Below are 23,678 nucleotides of genomic sequence, written 5' to 3' on the forward strand. Positions count from 1 at the left end.
CTGCTGAATGGAGGTAGCTTGTTGCGAGGCTATGCCCCATTGTGTCTTTTTTCCAGAATACAGATTTTGCCTTCCGCCTGTATGTCTGTTTTTTGCACACAATAAAAAGCCTTACTTTTGTGGCATTCTACACTCTGGAAGGGTTTTTTTACACCTCATCACCCAGGTCCAGTTTTGCCTTGTCCCCTTGTACGTGGGGAGGCCGCTCTGGTTCCTCACAAGGTTATATATTTAGAAACATTTCTTCCTCAGGTTTACAGTGGGAGTATTCACCAGAGCATCACACATTTCAGTGCTGAAAGGTACTGAAATGATTGAATTATGACTAATAATTGTTATTTACTAATTGTTCTCTACCACATTCTTCAGATGAATTTGCTTACTTTTTATTCAGTTCTTTTACAAATCTAAAACTAAGAAACAAGAGAAAGAATAAAACCACGTTCCTCCGAGTATGAACCTGAGAAAAGAAAAAAAAAGAACCAAGTTCATCTCAATTTGCAAACTTGAAAACACGTGAGAAAGAAAAATAATCAAATTTCAATGATTCAAGTCAGTTATAATATTTCTCCACTTTGTTTCAAATACAGAGGTGAAATATCCATCCTGTGTGTACTTTCACCAATTAATCTCGACTGTTTGTCAATACAACTTCTCAATGTTCAGCATTTAACCTTCGTGACGTGACGTCATCACTACTCCTCTGATGCGCAGGAAGGTCGGCCCGCGGATGACGTCAAATGACGTCATTCCATTCTGGGACGCCAAACATCGCAGGTCTTTTTTTTTTACTTTTCTTTTTTTCGTTTTTGAGAAATGACCATGTCACAATGTTATTATTATTAATGTTATTTTTAATTATCATGTTATATTAACAACGCATCTATATAAAGGGGTACGTCAGTAAATGTGCCTCTGTAGTACGACGCATGCGCAGTAAAGCGCGACGGAGATTTTTGAAGTTAATCTCACACAAGATGTCAAGGTGTCGGTTCTGGTTTTGAGCAGGAGAAAAAATGAACTATTTTTTCCATCTGTAGTGGAGAAGAGAAAAAAAGGCAAGATGAAGGTAAGACTGTTCATGCAGTGGGGAGAACAAGTATTTGATACACTGCTGATTTTGCAGGTTTTCCCACTTGAAAAGCATGTAGAAGTCTGTAATTTTTACAGATTCGTGTCAGTTATAATATTTCTCCATTATAATATACATCCTGTGTGTTTGACCTAACAATCTTCTTAGTTATTTGCTAATGTTACGTTACCATATTTTCATGTGACTAACAACAAACAACCGACTGAGATCAGGGTTTGGGTAGGAACTAAAATCAATGAAACCAAACATTTAAAGCATTGTTGTTTGTTTTGGGTTTTTTTTTTTTTTTTACACAAAAATAGATCCTTAAAACTGAAAAATAAGGCCTGAAATATTGATACTTTGCTATTGATCCGTCCATCCTCATAACTTACTAGTAATTCTACAGGTAACTTTCAATATCAAGAAATGACATTAAGTATAACACCAAGCTGGAACAAATCCAGAATAATATCACAGTCTGAAGATTCATGTGATTCTTCTACCTAACACTCCCAATTCATATCAATAATATATCTGGATATCAATATTTCCCCCAGGGTGCCAGAGTTTTTCAATCATAACTTCATGCCCCCTACTTTAGAAAAAAACAAGATGATGTTACATGCTGGACTAACCTTTCACCCGCAACAATTAGACAAAGAACAACAGTTAAAATGCACAAACAAGACTGACTTTCCTGGGAAACTAATTCACAGCTGTCTACGTATGAATGCTGCAGAAGGTTATTATCACAGAGCAAAGAAATTGCTAAGAAAACATTTTGAAATTCAGTAACTTATTGCAGTCACACTCATGAATAACGATCTATAATGACCCTCAATCAGAAGTGAAGATTATGAAAACTCTGATCTCTACTTTCAAGTGAGCCATAAAAAAAAGCACACAGCTAAAGGAGTTAAACAGAAAGACACATCTTCCTGTGATGCCTTGGGCAGTTATTAGCAGTAAATACTTCTGAACAAAAGCATGCATGTGGCAAATATTCACGTCAAATAATGACATATATGTGCCAATTATGTAACAATGATATACACTACAAAGGTTTTAAGTCAGCGCTTCCAACCTAAAATCACCAAACTAATCTGTCCACAATAACACATTTCATCTTCCACCTGCAAACCACTGCAGCCGAAGCTAAACAAGTGGGTCTTATGGGGGAAACAATACTAAATAATAATTACAAGATTTAATTCATGTCAAATTTAAATCATATTTTAAATGACTTTATAAAAAAGGAAAAATATATATCCAGCCGCTGTTGTTAAATCTACCAGTTGCAGTAATTATGCCATGTACTTTTTTAAATGACTATTGACAAAAAACAAGAAAAGAAACAAAAAAGAAAGCTAATTTGACAGAACTTTTAGATAAAACTCAAACACAGGGAGACGGACTGATGTTGCGCTGGACAAACCACCAAATACCAGCAAATAACCAAAAGAAACACGACCAACCTCAATGAGAACTGTTTCCACCACATCCTTAGTGAGAAGATACCAAGCTGAAGGTGAATAACTAACTGACTCGGTCCAGAGGAATATTTACAGATAAATATACTGCTGGTGACGTCATAAAGGATCAAAGGAGGCAAGAATTCCACCGCCATATCAACCTACGTCATATCAAACCTACGTCATATTAGAGACGCCCCACTTCACTCCCACATGTTCACCGGGGGTTGGTGTCACATTGTGAGTGTCTAAAATAAGAGGCTGTGAACGGGTGAATAGGAAAAAGACTAAATCGCTTTGCAGAGCCTATAAGTGGCTGAACTAAAGAAATAAACTATAGGAGCGCCATCCATTTATTTGAAGGAGTAACTCGGTCGTCAAAGGACAGCATACGGATGTTTGTGTTGTTCAGTTATGATGAAACAAACACAAACGTGACAGTACACTCGGTAAGTGCGTATAGAAGACAGTTGTGAAGCCGCAGCTGCCGCTTACGACCATACCGCCATGAACCAGCAGAGGGCGCTGTTGCTACGTTTGGGAACATGTGCACATTCATCCTCGTTTGCAGCAAATCAGCTCCAGCTTCAGACGCGTAGCGTTCAAATGCTCTTTCATGGAGCCTTGGAACGTCATCAAAGAATGTGATGTCTTTGATGACGTCACGAAGAATAGTGGAAGAGGAAGCACACGTAATAGCACACATTAGAGTGAAGATGTATTTCTTTTCTTGTTATTATAAACACCAGAAAACCAGACACACACAGCTGTTTAAAAGCACAGCAGAAGTAGTGAAATTATTTTGCCACAGGACCATGAACATATTATAACTGTAATGGCAATCTAACAACAAAAAATGCCATGTGAGGGAATTTGAAGACATTTCCAACTCATGCTGGTTCCAAAAAAAGTGGTCCGACAGGGAGCTGCGTTCAACACTTTATTTTACATGTGCAAAGCTTCAAAAAACAACACCTACAATACCCGGATGCTGAATGAGAGGTTAAAAAACAAGCTTGTGTATTATCAAAAACAACACATTAGGCTACTGGTGACAGAACAAACCATGCGGACACACACTCCATGCACGGTTGAAAAACTGTGTGGCTTCCCAGCTCCTAGCTCCCCTGCACCTGATCACCTGTGTCCAGGGACGGACTGGGACCAGAAAACGGCCCGGGACTTTGACTAGGCCCGGCCCAAAGCAATCGGGGCGTGGAAACTCAACAACAAGAACAACAACAATAACGCCTGGCATGAGTGTCACAATACTTAATTGTGGCTCATGATACTATACCATCGAATTATAGCAATAGCACTGATGTGACTAGATGTGTTAAGAGCATAGTATTCTAGTTTAACTTGAATACTCTCACATAGAAATGAAGGTCTCACTGCAGTCCCTCTGGTTGAACCAAAGCAAAACAGGTATCTGAAATACACAACACTGTATGAGTTATGATAAATCACAATGTAAAGAGGTTGTAAATATACAGTTTAACTTGAATACTCACATAGAAATGAAGGTTGAATACTAACCTAAAAAAACAAACCAGCAATGCCATTTTTCTCAATGCTTGGGGATAAGGAGTTCCTTCAACAGGTCCCTTTTTTCTGCAACTCTGTCTACGACCAAGTCATTGTCAAGGGACATGAGGATCTTTCTCTGTGGTCATGAGCATGAATGCTTCCAGGTGTTCTTGTGACTGTGTGCTCCCCCCTCACAAAAGAAAAATAGAGAAACATATTTGCTCATCAACAAAACATGTTATTTTGTTGCCTGAAAAATGGTTCAAATATGTTATTTTGTTACTTGAAAAATTTTAAATATGTTTTGTTGATGAGAAAATATGTTTCTCTATTTTTCTTATTTTTGTGAGGGGGGATATATATTGTTTTTCAGCACTACTTTGTTCTCTATAGCTGATATAACATAAATTACTCCTATGTGGGATCAATAAAGTTCTTATTTTTGCCATCTGAGAAAATTGAATATATATTTGGTGCCTAACTGTTTCCCAAGTATATTAGTGTGTGAATGAATAAATGAGACGTAAAACATACATTTCTTTGTAGAAAGGCGCTTTATGAAAATAAGTCCATTTACTACATTTACTACTATGGCGGCACCGTTGACGTACGGCTCAGTGCTCCGTAGACTACTACTTCTTCTTTTTCTTCTCCTGGCACGGCCGCGGCAGCATTCAACTCAAAGATGCATTGCTGCCACCGACCGCACCGGAGTGTGAAACAGTAGATTAGCGGGGGCAAAAAACAGACTGCGTGGTGTGTGGCCGGCAGCCGGCCGTCCTGGACTACCGGCCGTTCTGTGATTCTCCAGATCACACAGATGTGTGTATGTATGTGCATGTTTGATCCAGGCCTGGTTTACAACATGTTGAATTACATGCACAGTCTCCCAAACCAAGTAGAGATCTTTTTAACCCTTTATAGGGCACTCATTGAAATACTTGGAAATGTACAATTTCAACCCTAGAGTGTTATTGGGGGCTACTACCAGAGTATTTTTAAAATTTTCTTTTTTTTCATTTTTTTTTTATTCTTGATGCAAATCGAGGTCAAAGAAGTTACCATATATGGTTCCTTGCCCATCGCGAGTAACATTGTATCTAACACTGAAGTTACCATGTATGGTTACTTGCCCATTGAGGGTGAAATTGTACCCATACATTGGATATGTATAAAAATACAAAAAACACATACAACATAATATTTATGATACTCTCTTCATAGAGATATTAGAACTTTTCTCCATGAATGGTACAACTTGACTTATAGGGCTTCTCTTTTTCTCCATCCATAGATATTTCGTCCAATCAGTCCAATCAGCTCCTGACCCTCTCTCTCCACCAGCAGCAGGCAGGTTGACCATGCCATTGACCATGCCACAGAACAAGAAGTGAAGAATAGCATTAGAATTAATGGTGGTACTGATATTATGCTATACAAATCTGTGGCAACATCCAATGCAACGTCCAATATTGTCTTACCTTATAATGCGCTATTTGTAAAAGGAAAACACCCGAAGTATGACTTACTAGATGCACCGGGCATATGTCTACAAAAGGACACTGTCACTTGAACTAGTTTGACCATAAGGGGGTGTATTTGTAAAAAAAAACACAAAGTATGGCTTACTAGAGTATCTGGCATATGTCTATAAAAGGTTCCTTAGTCACTTGCACTAGTTTTACCACACAGGGGCGTATGATCATATATGGGGTTACCATTATTCATGCTAACTATTTCACTGATTTCACTAATTCTGCACAAACAACACTTATCTCATCAGTTAGCACCATCATTCAAACACATACTGTGTGAGTGTCATCAACTTAGCATGGTTAGTTTCACCTTTCTGAACTTTTGTGTGGAAGAAGGTAGGAGCAAAAATGTGAAATTTCCCCTTCTTGAAAATCAATGACGTTCCCGCTTCTCCAGGATGATTGGCTGATTGGTCAGAGGCCATGATGACACTGTCTGTGACAAAGCATGATCTGTGCTGATTGGCAGGATTAACTCACATGACTTCAAGACCTCACTGAGAAGTGTGGGGAAAGTAGTTTTCCGTGTCCACGGAAATTACCGTATATGGTTACTCGCCCTATAAGTGCGGTCAAACTTGGAAAGTAACTGACTGTCAGACACACCACGTAAAGAAATACACATTTGTTCTAGAAGAATTGGAGGATCTTGCACCTTGTGGCACGAGTGAAGAACAGCAAAGCATTAAAGTGACTAAGAGGAGAAGAACCAGACATTACCTCCCTCTCAAGCAGTCCGCATCTCTTAGAAGAACTTTATGACTGGAATGTGTGAATTCACTTTGGTTAAGAAACCTTCAATGTCAACCTTTCTTTTTTTTTAAAGGGAAAGTTCAGTTTTTTACAACCTGGGGCCTCATCTATAAAGCTTGCTTGCGCAGAAAAAGCGCCTGAAAGTTGCGGAAGCCACCATCTACGCAAATCCTCGGATCTAAAAAGAAAAAACTAACAGAAAAATCTGCTTATCTTTACGGCAACTCGGACCCTCCCGTAAGAATTTACTTAAGACACGGGGAACTGGCGAGGCAGGCTGTGAGGTGGTGAAATGAAGCCAGATTCATGTCATACTCTTAATAATGTCATCACATATCACAACATATATCAGACTTAAAATAATAAAATAATAAAATAATAAAATAATAAAATAAAATAAAATAGCGCTGATCGTGTCCTCTGTGTGTGAAGCTCAGTCAGTCAGGACTCTGGTGCTGCTGGAGCTGCAGCCGCGGTGACACGCGGGGAACCTCCTCACACCCACCGCTTTAGGACAGAACAAATGAGGGGCTGCGTTTGGGGAGCCCCACGGAGCCCCTAAAGGGACTCAGATTTTTTTCATATATATGAGTTTTGCGCGCGCGTGAAACCTTTAGGTGCGGGTGTATGGTGCCTAAATTAGGGTCCCGCGTTAAAACGACGCGTTTGGTGTAACGCAGAACCATAAACCCGCCCTGAGCAGCTCTGAGGGGAGGGAGGAGGAGGGGGAGCGGGGGGTGAAACGGGGCTGCGGGGCCGTTTTCGTATCGCTTTCATACAGTGTTAATTTGCAATTTAAGGCTGAGCCTACCGTTTTTAAACAGTTTTTAAACTGTAAAAAGTAAGGGGGAAAAAAACATGATTTTGAAAAGACGGGGGGACGTGTGTCCCCCTGGTGCGCCGGGGAACTCACGGCGTTTAGCGCAGCAACGGCGTGCTGCCACTCACTCGCTTTATTTTATTGTATACTATTTATATACTTATTATAACTTTTACTGTGACCACCAAATAATGTGGTTTTCCTGTCCTCCACATCATCTACAACATCTAGGTCTCCGTGAAAGTCAGTGTCACGGTGGGACACCCTCTCATTCATTCTGACGCCAAAGGCTGCAGGAAACCACTGCGCATGCTCAGTAGGCTCATCCATATGCATTTATGGGCGTGTAGAGGGCGGGATATGAGGCGGATTCACCTGCGCAACCTTCCAGCTGGACTGTGCGAACATTGCGTGCAAGTGTGCGTGCACGCGGTTTTATAGATCCGGATCTTTTTTTGCGCCGGCCATTTTCGGCTTTTGGGTGTACGTGCACTTTTAGTATGAATCCTACGCACTCCATTTTAAATGAGGCCCCTGGACCTTATTTCTGGCTCTAAAGGTCTTACTGTTTTGATGTCTGAGACGAGGTAAGTGAGAGCTTGTGGAGGCCCTGTGGCTTAGTTGGTCAAAGCACCTGTCTAGTAAACAGGAGATCCTGGGTTCAAATCCCAGCAGAGCCTCTAAAATCATCTGTCTTTGGATGAGAAAAACATTATAGATGTCTCATTCATTCATGGTTCAACCATGGTGGTGAAATGGAAAAATGACATGTAGCTTAAAGGGAAAGTTCCATTTTTTACAACCTGGACCTTATTTCTGGCATTTTTTATGGTCGTATACTCACCCAGAGGTGTTTGGTGTCATTTGGAGTCCTTCGGAAGATATTAGGAGTTTTGTGCGAGCCGCTTCTCCATATAATGGTAGTGAACGGGGCACAGCGGGACACAGACGATGCAGCCTCTAAATAACACATGATTGCCGCGAAACTCGTTCATTTCTTTTATGAATCACTAGATCTGCTTCCAGGACCTGTTGTCTACATCCGGGGCTGTGTGTGTAACAAATAAATCAGTTTGTAAACAAGACCTCTGAACTCATGACGTCATCTCTGTGCGCGTATCCCAGACACAGCTCCGTGTACAGCTGGAGTTCACTACTGTTAGTTTACTGTTAGTTATTTGAAACATGTCTGAATATTTGTCAAATTCTGAGGTTGTGGACGACGACTTTGAATATGATGGACGTCCTTACCGTTTTGAGCCAGAGTATACGGCTGAAGAGCTCACTGAACGGAGGACAGAGTGCTGCACAGAGATGACGTCATGAGTTCAGAGGTCTTGTTTACAAACTGATTTATTTGTTACACACACAGCCCCGGATGTAGACAACAGGTCCTGGAAGCAGATCTAGTGATTCATAAAAGAAATGAAGAGTTTCGCGGCAATCATGTGTTATTTAGACGCTGCAACGCCTGTGTCCCGCTGTGCCCCGTTCACTACCGTTATATGGAGAAGCGGCTCGCACAAAACTCCTAATATCTTCCGAAGGACTCCAAATGACACCAAACTTGCCTGGGTGAGTATACGACCATAAAAAATGCAAGAAATAAGGTCCAGGTTGTAAAAAATGGAACTTTCCCTTTAAGCTACATGTCATTTTTCCATTTCACCACCATGGTTGAACCATGAATGAATGAGACATCTATAATCTTTTTCTCATCCAAAGACAGATGAGTCTAGAGGCTCTGCTGGGATTTGAACCTAGGATCTCCTGTTTACTAGACAGGTGCTTTGACCAACTAAGCCACAGGGCCTCCACAACCTCTCACTTACCTCGTCTCAGACATCAAAACAGTAAGACCTTTAGAGGTGTGACATGCTGGAATGAGAAACAGAAGCCATTGGTGGACCACACGTCCTAAAGGACAAGGCATCTGACTTTGGATAAGAAGGTTGAGAGTTTTAGTCCCTCTGTGGTTAAAGAGACTTGAGACAGTAAGTTCTAGTGTCCTACCTCACATTCACTCTTTACAGGTCACTTCAGTTTAGCTACCGTCTCGGGTAATTGCAAATATATGGAGAGAGTAGAGATTCTCCAAAAACTTAAACTCTTCACTTCAAATTTTACATTTTATTGACTAATTTTTCCGATTCAATCAAACATACACGTTTATTTCAGCTTTACAGAATTGATAACTGATGTACTTCTACTTTATGGACACTTTTGTTAAATGGGTGAGTATGTCAGAGAAAGTACTTGATGGTATATCCATCCATTATCTTTACCCGCTATATTCTTTGCAGGGTCACGGGGGTCTGCTGGAGCCTATCCCAGCTCATTTTCAGGTGAGAGACAGACCCCTGGACAGGTCAAAATACAATTTTTATAATCTGAAACTTTCAACGATAACCCGAGTTTTAGTGGTAAACAGTTTGGCCAGTATGGGGACTGAATCCATGACCTTGGGGTTATTAGCACCAGAATCTGACATTCTGAGCTAACCGGCCTTCATGGTGAGTGTTTCTTTTTCGTATGTACGTATGTACATATGTGCATGTTTGATCTAGGCCTGGTTTACAACATCTTGAGTTACATGCACAGTCTCCCAAACCAAGTAGAGATCTTTTTAAGTGAGGTCAAACTTGGAAAGTAACTGACTGTCAGAAACACCACGTAAAGAAATACACATTTGGTCAAGAAGAATTGGAGGAGTACCCCACCTTGTGGCACGAGTGAAGAACAGCAAAGCATTAAAGTGACTAAAAGGGGAAGAACCAGACATTACCTCCCTCTCAAGCAGTCCGCATCTCTTAGAAGAACTTGAATGTGTGAATTAACTTTGGTTCAGAAACATTCAATGTGCATTTCTTTTTTTTATGCTACATGTAATTTTTCCATTTCACCACCATGGTTGAACCATGAATGAATGAGACATCTATCATCTTTTTCTCATCCAAAGACAGATGAGTCTAGAGGCTCTGCTGGGATTTGAACCCAGGATCTCCTGTTTACTAGACAGGTGCTTTGACCAACTAAGCCACAGGGCCTCCACAACCTCTCACTTACCTCGTCTCAGACATCAAAACAGTAAGACCTTTAGAGGTGTGACATGCTGGAATGAGAAACAGAAGCCATTGGTGGACCACACGTCCTAAAGGACAAGGATCTGACTTTGGATAAGAAGGTTGAGAGTTTTAGTCCCTCTGTGGTTAAAGAGACTTGAGACAGTAAGTTCTAGTGTCCTACCTCACATTCACTCTTTACAGGTCACTTGTTTTTGTTTTTTTTTTTACGTTATTTTTTTTTTCATGATTTATTTTTATGTATTTTTTTCCTTTTTTAAATCATTCATTCAGGATTCCCTCCATCATCTGTTGACCTTCAGCGTCTGCGTCGGACAACTCTCCTGCGTCTGCGGGCGACGCGGGTCCTACGGACTCTCCGGCGCCTGCGGACGGGGCGAGAGCTCTGTCTGCGTCTGCGTGGCATTGTCAAAAGATGTGATGAGAACTAGTAAGAAGGAGTTCTATTTATAAACTCTGTTACAAGCTTGTTGATGGAATGGAATGGTTCATGGAATTGATGACATCATATATTCTTCAATGGAATTAATGACATCATAACTTGATGACATCATATCTTCTTCAATGGAATGAATGACATCATAACTTGATGACATCATATATTCTTCAATGGAATTAATGACATCATAACTTGATGACATCATATCTTCTTCAATGGAATTAATGACCATATTATTTGGGGTTTTTGGTTTAGTTTTTACTTCATAACAATGATGATGTCATAGAAAAAAAAGAAAGCAGACTTTTAATTACTTTAAATTACAAAATAGTGAATAAGAGAATGATGACTGTAATAAAACACATCTTACAGGGTTTTTAGCTGTGATTTCACCTGATAAGTCTGGAAACCGCCGCAGACAACAGTGATGTCACAGTCATGTATTGATCATTGATGTGTACAGTCATCTGACAATGATGGCAGGATGAAAACGTCCAATCATGTGCTAACAGTGGAATGATGATCTTCAGCAGTTTCTATTCTGGCTCAGAGGCCAGGGCTTTATGCTCTTATACACTTTCTAAACCCACGCTGACATTTGTGGAAATGCCTGTAAAACCCTTCGTGAAGCTTCCTTAAAACAAGTCCAGAAAAAGCCATTAAAGGTAAAACAGAGACTTGCTTGGGTAAATGAAATCAGACTTAACTCTAGCAGTTAAATATAAAAACACACCAGCTCAGGAGAGCAGTATTATATATGTAGTGGATATGGGTAAATGAAACAGTATGTATGGATATGAATGAAAAGAAAAAAGTATATATGGTATTATAATAGTATATATAGTATAAGGTCATATATGAGGTGTACAACATTATTGACATCTCACCCAGAATGAAGCAGATCCAAGTCGTACAGTGAGATGTTTTTGATTCTGTTTTCCATTCATGTGTCCTCTGCCATTGTTGTAGGTTTTTAAAAATGATTATTGAAAATAACTGCAACAAAAAGCAAACATAGTTATTCAAAATAAAAACATTAATGTACAGTATCCAGGGAGAAATGTCCAATTAAGATTATAACCAAAGCACAAAGGAGTTATAAATGAAGGTTTAATTTAGCCTCATGGATAGTGTTTGGCAGGGTATTATCTGGATCAGTGTGATGCAGGTGATACCCTCTGATTTTGAATTTAATTCTTAGATAAACTAGTTTCAACATCTGGGAGCTAATTTGGGGTTAATGGTATTTGGCTGTGAATTATTCCTTGCTATTACAATTATCTCTTTTAATATTTATTTAATTATTATTTTATTGTATTCATTCCTTTATAATCCATATTTTTAAATTACAAATGTTTGCCATTGTATCTTGTTACGAATCATTCTGAGTCACTAGTCTTTAAAAATGATCAAAGTAATTCATCTATTCATCTATATCACACTTTTCACTAAAAGATCAGTTAAATTTGACTAAAAGTCTTTAAATGATAATCTAACACCAGCAGAGATTGATATAAATGGATTCAGAAAACTCTGCACCAGTGAAACGTCCTGTACATTTGTGAATATTGACATTATTCTAGCTCCACAGACAGGGATCAGTAATTACGGTGCAGCTTCAGTGATGCCTTCAGGTCGCCTCGGAAAACAAAAGCCCAACATCGTGACTTCTCCAGTCCCAGTGTGCTCTTATACGGAATAAAGATTTATCAGTAAAAACATGTTCTGCTGGTGACTGGTTACTCTCAGCTAAGAATTTCCATCACAGTTGTTAATTTAACATGAATTTCTGGTCAACAGAGTTGATATTTATACAGGTTTTAACCCCTGCAAGACCAACAATCTATCTGACTCTAAAAGCAACTTAAAATGTAGCTTTTCAAAATCGAGACTGTAACATCAGAGACAAACACAGATTACAGAGTTCTGCTTTATTCAGTAAAAACTTCAACAATCCAGCAGTTTTCACTCGTTCCATCATCAGATATTGTAGGATCGTTCAGACTTTAGACATGTTACAATTAGATCACATGATGTTACATTTGACTGGAAAATCTCAAACGTTCCTTTAAAAAGAGGAGGAACAAAAAACAGGAAAAAGATAGAAGTACAACATACAAATGTAATAATATGATCCAGGGTTGGTTCTAGGATCAGAGCTTTAGGCGTGCTGAGCACTCAGAGTTCACTGGCCGGCGAGGCAAAATAAACTTCACTGTTTTGTACATTTTAACACAAGTTTGGACCATCATTCCCACATTTGTGAAAGAAAAGCAGAGAGAGATAGATACAAACTTTTTTTCAAATTGTTATCGTTTCATTGTCCATTGCTTATCACCATCAAAAAAAAAAAGAAACATCTACCTTAATTTCAGGATCCTGTCAATGGAAATGATAATAACGTCTCCATGACAACGGGCAATGAAAATATGACTTCACAACAAAAGTTGTCTTGTGGCTCAACTCGCCCCAGTTTAGGGTAAGTTGATCTGCATCTGGGGGTAAATTGACCCATTTTCTATTTTCCAGTTTAAACCTGAAGAATAATTTGTCTAAATCTTAAATGGTAACTTAACAACATGTAACAAACCAAATTCAAGTGTATTATTCAGAATATGTTAAAAGACAGAAAAGACAGACAGACAGACAGACAGAAAAATACAACTTAACTGAAACTTACAAGAACAAAACTTATTATTAACGTATTATCAAAGAATAATTGGGCCAGAGCGTGTTTTTGATCAAATTGAAGTGTAATTCATGGTGGATGACCCTTGACACCACACAAGTAGGTGCATCTTATTTGTGGTCTGCAAGATCCTTCTCTGTCTCCTGACATTAATATAAAAATTATAATAAAAATACTAAAAAAGTCCTCTCTCTGCTCTATTAAATATTAATATTAATATAATAATCTATATAAAATATTGAATCATTTATATCCAATAAATGATATAAATTGATCCAAATTACATCATTCTAATTGAATATTTGGTAGCAATGAGAAATGAAGTCACATCATGTGATCATACACTCCTACCTGAACCACACACACACACACACACACACACACACACACACACACACACACACACACACACACACACACACACACACACACACACACACACACACACACACACACAATGAACATTCAGAGTTGATGAAGATTCATTACATCAAAGATCAGACAGTTTGATTGACAGGACAGATGATCAGAGGAGCAGAGTTTTTACCTCCATTATTGATAAAGGGACTGAAGAACGGGTGTAGTTTCTCCCTGAAGGAGCAGCCAGTAAAGGAGTAGAGAAGTGCTGCAGCATCTACATCATGAAAGGAGACCAGACCCTCCTCATAATCCACAAACACCCCCAACTTCTCAGGAGGAGAACTAGGATGGAAACGGACTGGAGGAGCATTAGCAGCAAGGTACTCATTTCCATTTCTCAGCCCAACAGTCCAGTAACCATTCTGAGGACTCGCTGTGATCTTTCCCTTCCTGTTGACCGACTCTCTGGCCACTCCTAAAGTCCAGTCAGTCTTTCCTTTAACCTGAACCTCAAAGTAAAATCTGCCTGAAGAGAAACTCTGTTTTCCTAAAACACAAGCAGATGTAGAGAATCTCTCTGGATTATCTGGAAGATTCTTCTCCACATTACCATGATAGACTTGTTTTCATCTTCAGACAGGATGAGTCTAGGATGTGCTGTATCAGGATCAAGAGTCACATCAGCTTCAAACTGCTGGATCCTCCTCAGCTCAGCTTCAAACAGCTTCTTCATCTTCTCTCTGAGGTTCTTCTCCAGCTGGTCCACAGCTCTCACCACAGTCCCCTCATATGAAGGTGGATGGACTCTGACCTCTGTCCAGTTCTTGGTGGGTGGAGGATCTTCCAGGGATGAGAATCTTTGGAGGAGGTGCAGGTGATCTTCAGAGCGTGAGAGCTGCTCCACCTCAGAGCTCCTCTTCTTCAGCTCACAGATTTCCTGTTCCAGATCTTTGATGAAGTCTTCAGCCTGTTTCTCTGCAGTTTTCTGTTTGTCTTCCATCTCCTTCATGAACTCCTTCAGACGTCTCTCAACAGACTCCTTCAGATCAGTGAAGACCTGAACACCTTCTGCTTTCTCTCTGTGTGCAGCATCGTTACTGATCTTCAGAGACGCTCTGATCTCCTGAATCTTCAGTCGTCTCTTCTGGATCATCTGCTGAATCTCAGCCTCTGTCTTCTGCAGATCTGCCTTCTTTCCTTCATATTCTTCTCTCAGAGGAACAAACTCATGATTCTTGTGGTCTAAAACAGGGCAGAGCGTGCAGACACATGTCTGGTCGGTCTTACAGAACAGCTCCAGAGGTTTATCGTGCTTCCTACAAATCCTGTCCTCCAGGTTCTCCACAGGCTCCACCAGCCGATGTCTTTTCAGACGTGAAGCTGTCAGATGAGGCTCCAGGTGAGTCTCACAGTAGGACAGCAGACACACCAGGCAGGACTTCAGGGCCTTCAGTCTGGTTCCAGTGCAGACGTCACAGGGAACTTCTCCTGGTTCTGCAGCTTGTTGCTCTGAGCTGCTGCTGCTGGATTTCTGTTGAGCTTCACGTCTGAACTCAGAAACCATCTCTCTGAATAAGGTGTTGACTTTCAGCTGAGGTCTGGTGTAGAAAGTCTCCTGACATAAGGGACACTTGTAGAGAACATTATCATCCCAGAAATGAGTGATGCAGGTTTTACAATAGTTGTGTCCACATGGTGTGGTGACTGGATCAGTGAACACATCCAGACAGATGGAGCACAGGAACTGATCTGCAGATCTCAGGTTGCTGCCAGCAGACATGTTGGTTCTCTGGAAACAAAAGTGAAAGTGTGAAACATCAAAGCTGCAATAATGAAATGAAGAAGAGAAAAACAACGAGAGAGAAGGAAACACAACAAAGAATGTCATGAATCCTCAGAGAAAACACCCGTCTGACAGTAAAAAGAGGAACGTTTCCTCAACACAAGTTTAGATTATTAATGTGTTGTGCAACTCATAGGTAGCTTGGCTGTTCAGTTATCGAAGGGTTATTAATAAATATTATTCATAATTATTAATAATTAATAAAGTCGACTATTTATCAAATTGAATGACCAATATGATAAATAAAATCCTCGGGGCACCACCCTGTTCCTTAAGCAGGGAAATGATAACTTTTACAGCAGAAAATCAGTCTCAGAAATTAAGGTTTATGCCTAATACAGTAATTGAAGGGTGAGATCCGAACACTAGGCTCTGTCAAACAAATCAATTGTGACCAAAATCTGCATGAAATAACGACAACCACAATAACGACAAATCAATCAGAATTTATTTACATATAGGTGTCAAAAGATGGTAAACGGAACACCCCAATAAATCCTGATGGCACGCTACGTAAACAGGGACAGAAATTATACAATGCAAAAGTTCCAGTCATCTGTGTGGGGTGTAACTTGTGTGTGTGTGTGTGTGTGTGTGTGTGTGTGTGTGTGTGTGTGTGTGTGTGTGTGTGTGTGTGTGTGTGTGTGTGTGTGTGTGTGTGTGTGTGTGTGTGTGTGTGTGTGTGTGTGTGTGTGTGTGTGTGTGTCTGCGTGTGTGTGTGTGTGTGTGCGTGCGTGTCTGCGTGCGTGTGTGTCTGCGTGCGTGCGTGTCTGCGTGCGTGTGTGCGTGCGTGTGTGCGTGTCGGATCTCAGAATGGCTCGGGAATTTATGACCGAGGGGAGCGTCTGGGTGTGTGTGTGCGTGTGGGGGGGGTTAGTACGAGAGGAAGAGAGAGAGAGATACAGAAGAAAAGTACAATAATAGACACTCTTAAATAATTTCTCACTACCAGAAACCCAAGACCTTCTGATCTTTCCCACACAGAAATGCCCCAATGTGAAACTAAACTTCACACGTGCGCTCTGGTCATTCAACCGGGAAATCTAGAAGGGCCTTGTTTTCGGTTGTCGAGAAGCATGTCATAACGATCCAGCAATGTGGATGCAGCCGTAGACAATTAAGAAGATAAACAAAACACTTAAGTTAATAAACACAACTATGACGGGATCAGCAGTCCAGCTCACAGTGTAAACTAACTTTTAAAGTGTATTACTAAGTTTTCTCTGCCCAGACATCAAAAACAGCCTCTTACGTGAACCTTTGCAGTTGAAGAAAAAAAGGGGTGGTCGGTCAGCGTTCCCTGGGGAACAGCTGGGTGTTTACGCTCAGCAGGCGATCCTGATAAAGCGGCTATCACTCCCTCCTGTGTCCTTGCTGCGGATGAGGGGAAAGGCAGCTGGATGAGGGGAGAGCAGCTGGGCACAGCACTTGGCTTCCTTCAACTTCGGATCAGCGTCGCGTTCACGTCGAGTCAATGCAGGGTCCCTAGTTCGGCTTTCTGGGCTCGGAACTGCGTGGGTCGCTCGTGCAGCGCTGCAAAACGGACGCTCCTTCGTTCACGAAGGAGAAAGCCGGCCCTTGGCTACAGCAGAGACCTGTGGGTGAGAAGGAGGAAGCAGAAAAAAGAGAGAAGAGACCGGAGAGAGGGGGGTCTCCTCTTTTATAGCTGCATACAGGAAGTTGATACCCCTTCCTGCAGCTTGGGGTCCTTGTCCAATCAAAGTGTGGTGCCTTATCACCAAGAGGGTCACATATGCAAATCCTGGTGTCCATAGGGTCTTTCCGTTCTCCAGACCACGCTGGAGGTGTCGTAAACTCACCATGAGGCAGGGATCATGAGACTTTAAGTCTTTAGGTTTACTGGTCCAAGAGAAATGTTCACCCACTCACATATGTCATGAATTCATAATCATATGGACGGTAGTCCAACAAATGTCACGACTCCAGAATAATGAACTATTTCATGTGAATCATTTTCCTCTAAACGTTCCTGTTCTTTGACCAGAGTCAGTTTGAGTTTTCCAGAATAACATTTAGTAAACAGAGTTGAAGTTTTGTCGTCCCGCTGACAGAAACACAGTAAATGTTTTCTTCTGTACTCACCAGTGTCTCCAGACTCTCTGCTGAGTTGTTGAGAACAAACTCTGAAGTCTGAATTTACTCAGAAACCCAGAATCAGACAGGTTTAGTCTCTGCTGCAGCTCTGCTGTCGCTCTGACAAACATTCTGATTCACTCAACCATGTGACGTTGAAGTTTTCCTGTATTTCCAGTTCTGCTGCTCCTCCTACAGTTCTGATCTTTCCACCTGATTACTGTCACGTGACTTTCATTATGCCTGTTTTACCTGATGTTATCTGTCGTTGCCACCTGAAAACTCTTTACTAACTCACATCAGTCACTTTTTGTAGATAAACACTAAACTCTTCACCTTTAGTTGTTCGACATCTCTGTTTGTGCTAGAATCTCAACTCTTTATGGCTGTTTTTAGGATCTAATCAGGAAGTTTTTATATTTTAGTTATGCAAAAGTGTCAGCAGGAACTAAACATCATCCAGAAGCTGGGTCGGGTCTTATTTAAGATTTAAGATTTTTGAACCATCTCTGACTATAAACTGTATTTGGGCAGCATCCAGGTAGTAATGTCAACAAAAAGATTTGTGTTCTATGTCTAAAACTGAGATATGAACCAGAAAAAAAGAGACTTTCATACACCTGAAGCTCCTGAATGGAACTCAGAAATTGTCCAGAATAATTGTGGAAAATGAGCATGTTTCCATTTCCTTTTGAAGCAGGAAATGTGATGAGCTGGACTCACCAGTGTTTCAGAGACTCTGCTGTGTTGTGGAGGAAAACCTGATGGACTCGCTTGGACCTTCTTTCAGAGACGAACAGGAATCTTTTGGACTGGATTTCTGCTCCGTCACACTTGAACTTTCCTTCTTCCTCCCTCTGCTCTGGTTCTTCCTCTTATTTACAGGATTATTATCAAACAGCAGAGTTGATGTGATGAATAAGACGGAGTGAAGCTTCGTCTGCAGCTCGTTGTTCAAACATTCATCTTTACAATGTTGTCTATCTTAAATTAACTAGAACATGTTCAAAGTTCCCCTCCTTGAACCGCCACCTTACTGTGGTGGAGGGGTTTGTGTGCCCGAGTGATCCTAGGAGCTATGTTGTCGGGGGCACTTTCGCCCCTGGTAGGGACTCCCATGGCAAACAGGTCCTGGGTGACGGGCCAGACTAAGAGCGGTTCACAAAGCCTACCATGGATAAAGCTAAATCAAGGACCGTAACGTCGCCCGGATCGGCGTCACCGGGGCCCCGCCCTGGAGCCAGGCCTGGGGTTGGGGCTCGTAGGCGAGCGCCTGGTGGCCGGGTCTTTGCCCGTGGGACCCGGCCGGGCTCAGCCCGAAACGGCGACGCGGGTCCGCCTTCCCGTAGGCCCACCACCCGCAGGAAGGACCATGGCAGGCCGGTGCATTGTGGACTGGGTAGCAGTCGTGGCGGGGTGCCTCGACGACCCAATCCCTGGACCAAAACCCTCACAGTGGGGACATGGAATGTCACCTCGCTGGGGGGGAAGGAGCCGGAGCTTGTGCGTGAGGTTGAGAGATACCGGCTAGAGATAGTCGGGCTCACCTCCACACATAGCTTGGGCTCTGGAACCCAGCTCCTTGAAGGGGGCTGGACCCTCCACTACTCTGGAGTTGCCCAGGGTGAGAGGCGGCGGGCTGGTGTGGGCTTGGTTATAGCCCCCCAGCTCAGCCGCCATGTGTTGGAGTTCACCCCGGTGAACGAGAGGGTCGCTTCCCTGCGCCTTCGGGTCAGGAAAAGGTCTCTCACTGTTGTTTGTGCCTACGGGCCGAACAGCAGTGCGGAGTACCCGGCCTTCTTGGAGTCCCTGGGAGGAGTACTTGATGGTGCTCCAACTGGGGACTCCATTGTTCTACTGGGGGACTTCAACGCTCACGTGGGTAATGACAGTGATACCTGGAGAGGCGTGATTGGGAGGAACGGCCTCCCCGATCTGAACCCGAGCGGTGTTCTGTTATTGGACTTCTGTGCGAGTCACAGTTTGTCCATCACAAACACCATGTTCAGGCATAAGGGTGTCCATCAGTGCACGTGGCACCAGGACACTCTAGGCCGGAGGTCAATGATCGACTTTGTTGTCGTTTCATCTGACCTTCGGCCGCATGTCTTGGACACTCGGTGGAGAGAGGGGCTGAGCTGTCAACTGATCACCACCTGGTGGTGAGTTGGATGCGCTGGCGGAGGGAGAGGTTGGACAGACCGGGCAGACCCAAACGGATTGTGAGGGTCTGTTGGGAACGTCTGGCTGAGCCCTCTGTCAGGGACATCTTCAACTCCCACCTCCGGGAGAGCTTCTCTCAGATCCCGGGGGAGGCGGGGGACATCGAGTCCGAGTGGACCATGTTCTCTGCCTCCATTGTCAACGCGGCGGCTCGAAGCTGTGGACGCAAGGTCTCCGGTGCCTGTCGTGGCGGCAATCCTAGAACCCAGTGGTGGACACCGGAAGTACAGGATGCCGTCAGACTGAAGAAGGAGTCCTACCGGGCTATGTTGGCCGGTGGGACTCCTGACGCAGTAGATAGGTACCGGCAGGCCAAGCGGGCCGCGGCTCGGGCAGTCTTGGAGGCAAAAACTCGGGTCTGGGAGGAGTTCGGGGAGGCCATGGAGAAGGACTTTCGGTCGGCCTCGAGGAAATTCTGGAGGACCGTTCGGCGCCTCAGAAGGGGGAAGCAGTACTCTGCCGGCACCGTTTATGGTGCTGGTGGGGAGCTGTTGACCTCGACTGGGGACATTGTCGGACGGTGGAAGGAATACTTTGAGGATCTCCTTAACCCGACTGACATGCCTTCCACTGAGGAAGCAGAGGGTTGGGGCTCGGAGGCGTGCTCATCCATCACCCAAGCCGAGTTCACCGAGGTGGTTCGTAAGCTCCTCGGTGGCCGGGCACCGGGGGTGGATGAGATTCGCCCTGAGTACCTCAAGTCTCTGGATGTCGTAGGGCTGTCTTGGCTGACACGCCTCTGCGACATTGCATGGAGGAAGGGGACAGTACCGCTGGGGTGGCAAACCGGGGTGGTGGTCCCTCTGTTTAAAAAGGGGGACCGGAGAGTGTGTTCCAACTACAGGGGGATCACACTTCTCAGCCTCCCGGGGAAAGTCTACGCCAGGGTACTGGAGAGGAGATTACGGCCGATAGTCGAACCTCGGATTCAGGAGGAACAATGCGGTTTTCGTCCCGGTCGTGGAACACTGGACCAGCTCTATACCCTCCGCAGGGTGCTCGAGGGTTCATGGGAATTTGCCCAACCAGTCTACATGTGTTTTGTAGATCTGGAGAAGGCATTTGACCGTGTCCCTCGTGCCGTTCTGTGGGGGGTGCTGAGTGAGTATGGAGTCCGGGGCCCTCTACTAAGGGCTGTCCGGTCTCTGTATGATCGAAGCAGGAGTCTGGTTCGCATTGCCGGCAGTAAGTCAGACTTGTTCCCGGTGCATGTTGGACTCTGGCAGGGCTGCCCTTTGTCACCGGTCCTGTTCATAATTTTTATGGACAGGATTTCTAGGCGCAGCCAGGGGCCGGAGGGATTCCGGTTTGGGAACCTCAGGATTTCATCTCTGCTTTTTGCAGATGATGTTGTCCTGTTGGCTTCATCAGACCGGGACCTCCAGCATGTGCTGGGGCGGTTTGCGGCCGAGTGCGACGCGGCAGGGATGAGAATCAGCACCTCCAAGACCGAGGCCATGGTTCTCGACCGGAAAAGGGTGGCATGCCTTCTCCGGGTGGGTGGAGAAGTCCTGCCTCAGGTGGAGGAGTTCAAGTATCTCGGGATCTTGTTCACGAGTGAGGGAACAATGGAGCGTGAGATTGACAGGCGGATCGGTGCAGCGTCCGCAGTAATGCGGTCGATGTACTGGACCGTCGTGGTGAAGAGGGAGCTGAGTCGAAAGGCGAAGCTCTCGATTTACCGGTCAATCTACGCCCCTACCCTCACCTATGGTCATGAACTTTGGGTAGTGACCGAAAGGACAAGATCGCGGATACAAGCGGCCGAGATGAGTTTCCTCCGCAGGGTGGCTGGACACTCCCTTACAGATAGGGTGAGGAGTTCGGTCACCCGGGAGGAGCTCGGAGTCGAGCCGCTACTCCTCCACATTGAGAGGAGTCAGCTAAAGGTGGCTTGGGCATCTGTACCGGATGCCTCCTGGACGCCTCCCTAGGGAGGTGTTCCAGGCATGTCCCACCGGGAGGAGACACCGGGGAAGACCCAGGACACGCTGGAGAGACTATGTCTCTCGGCTGGCCTGGGAACGCCTCGGACTCCCCCCGGAAGAGCTGGAGGAAGTGTCTGGGGTGAGGGAAGTCTGGGCATCCCTGCTGAGGCTGCTGCCCCCGCGACCCGGTAACGGATGAAGCGGGAGAAGATGATGTTCAAAGTTCAGATCATGACTGGGCGGTACGGACAATAAAACTATATTCCTCCTCATTCCTGCTGCTTTACAGTTCAGACACTTCCTCTGCTTGCTCTCTGCTTGATTTGCTTATGTTATTGATTTTATGCTGATTTTCCCCTGATTTCTTCCTTCTATCCATGTGAGATCACCTGCGATAGCTCCTGGACACTATGAGCAAGCGAACACACAGCAAAGTCTGTGCATTATAACAAATCATGGAGTGATAATCCTCCCTGGAACTGTCTCTGTGCAAAACCAAAGAGTAAATCCTGTCTCCTGAAACAGGGAGGACGTATCACAGGCAGGGCCGGGGGACCTGAGGGGTTGCAGACTTATTCAATTAATCATTTCAATGTCAAGAGTTAACACCTTGAAGGTTTCAGTCTTTTGAATACGTGGCTGTACAGCTGCAGGCCTCATCCAGAGTCCTGTTTCTGAAGGTTTAAAGGCCCCCAAATACTTAGAGTCAGAGCCAGGAGCAACAACGTACGGCTGGTAGGTGGAGGGGCTGAAGGTGTGGCCCAACTGAATTTATTGCGTCCCTCTAGTGGAAGACTAAGGGCATTGCATGTTTGTCACTGAGATAATAAAGGTGAATGGCCAGGGATCCCATTGAATGAATGTAACATCACAACTAAATACCAAAGGACCAGGTACCATTCAGAATGATATGAATAAACATAAAATAATAAATTTATAATATACAATAAAATAATAATTAAATAAATAATAAAACATATAATTGTAATAGCAAGGAATAATTCACAGCCAAATACCATTAACCCCAAATTAGCTCCCAGATGTTGAAACTAGTTTATCTAAGAATTAAATTCAAAACCAGAGGGTATCACCTGCATCACACTGATCCACAGATAATACCCTGCCAAACACTATCCATGAGGCTAAAGTAAACCTTCATTTATAACTCCTTTGTGCTTTGGTTATAATCTTAATTGGACATTTCTCCGTGGATACTGTACATTAATGTTTTTATTTTTAATAACTATGTTTGTTTTTTGTTGCAGTTATTTTCAATAATCATTTTTAAAAACCTACAACAATGGCAGAGGACACATGAATGGAAAACAGAATAAAAAACATCTCACTGTACGACTTGGATCTGCTTCATTCTGGGTGAGATGTCAATAATGTTGTACACCTCATATATGACCTTATACTATATATACTATTATAATACCATATATACTTTTTTCTTTTCATTCATATCCATACATACTGTTTCATTTACCCATATCCACTACATATATAATACTGCTCTCCTGAGCTGGTGTGTTTTTATATTTAACTGCTAGAGTTAAGTCTGATTTCATTTACCCAAGCAAGTCTCTGTTTTACCTTTAATGACTTTTTCTGGACTTGTTTTAAGGAAGCTTCACGAAGGGTTTTACAGGCATTTCCACAAGTTTCAGCGTGGGTTTAGAAAGTGTATAAGAGCATAAAGCCCTGGCCTCTGAGCCAGAATAGAAACTGCTGAAGATCATCATTCCACTGTTAGCACATGATTGGACGTTTTCATCCTGCCATCATTGTCAGATGACTGTACACATCAATGATCAATACATGACTGTGACAT

At 43.1% G+C, this 23,678-nt stretch overlaps 1 protein-coding gene, 3 non-coding genes and 1 pseudogene across 4 annotated transcripts in view; 1 reads left to right on the plus strand and 4 right to left on the minus strand.

Annotated features, from left to right (window-relative positions):
- The window catches only part of LOC133455516 (E3 ubiquitin-protein ligase TRIM39-like), a 45,732-nt gene extending 27,921 nt beyond the window's left edge, over positions 1 to 17,811 (minus strand). The window contains exon 1 of the mRNA XM_061734598.1: positions 17,703 to 17,811. The gene's annotated coding sequence lies outside the window, so the exon portion shown is untranslated. The remainder of the gene's footprint in view (positions 1 to 17,702) is intronic.
- trnat-agu (transfer RNA threonine (anticodon AGU)) lies at positions 7,792 to 7,865 on the plus strand. Its single transcript has one exon. It is a non-coding gene; the product is annotated as a tRNA-Thr (tRNA).
- Positions 8,925 to 8,998, minus strand: trnat-agu (transfer RNA threonine (anticodon AGU)). The gene has a single exon. It is a non-coding gene; the product is annotated as a tRNA-Thr (tRNA).
- trnat-agu (transfer RNA threonine (anticodon AGU)) lies at positions 10,159 to 10,232 on the minus strand. The gene has a single exon. It is a non-coding gene; the product is annotated as a tRNA-Thr (tRNA).
- Positions 13,384 to 18,435, minus strand: LOC133455518 (E3 ubiquitin-protein ligase TRIM39-like; annotated as a pseudogene).
- Positions 18,436 to 23,678: the final 5,243 nt, after the last annotated feature.

Source organism: Cololabis saira, chromosome 11, assembly GCF_033807715.1.
Source record: "Cololabis saira isolate AMF1-May2022 chromosome 11, fColSai1.1, whole genome shotgun sequence".
Classification (NCBI taxonomy): domain Eukaryota; kingdom Metazoa; phylum Chordata; class Actinopteri; order Beloniformes; family Belonidae; genus Cololabis; species Cololabis saira.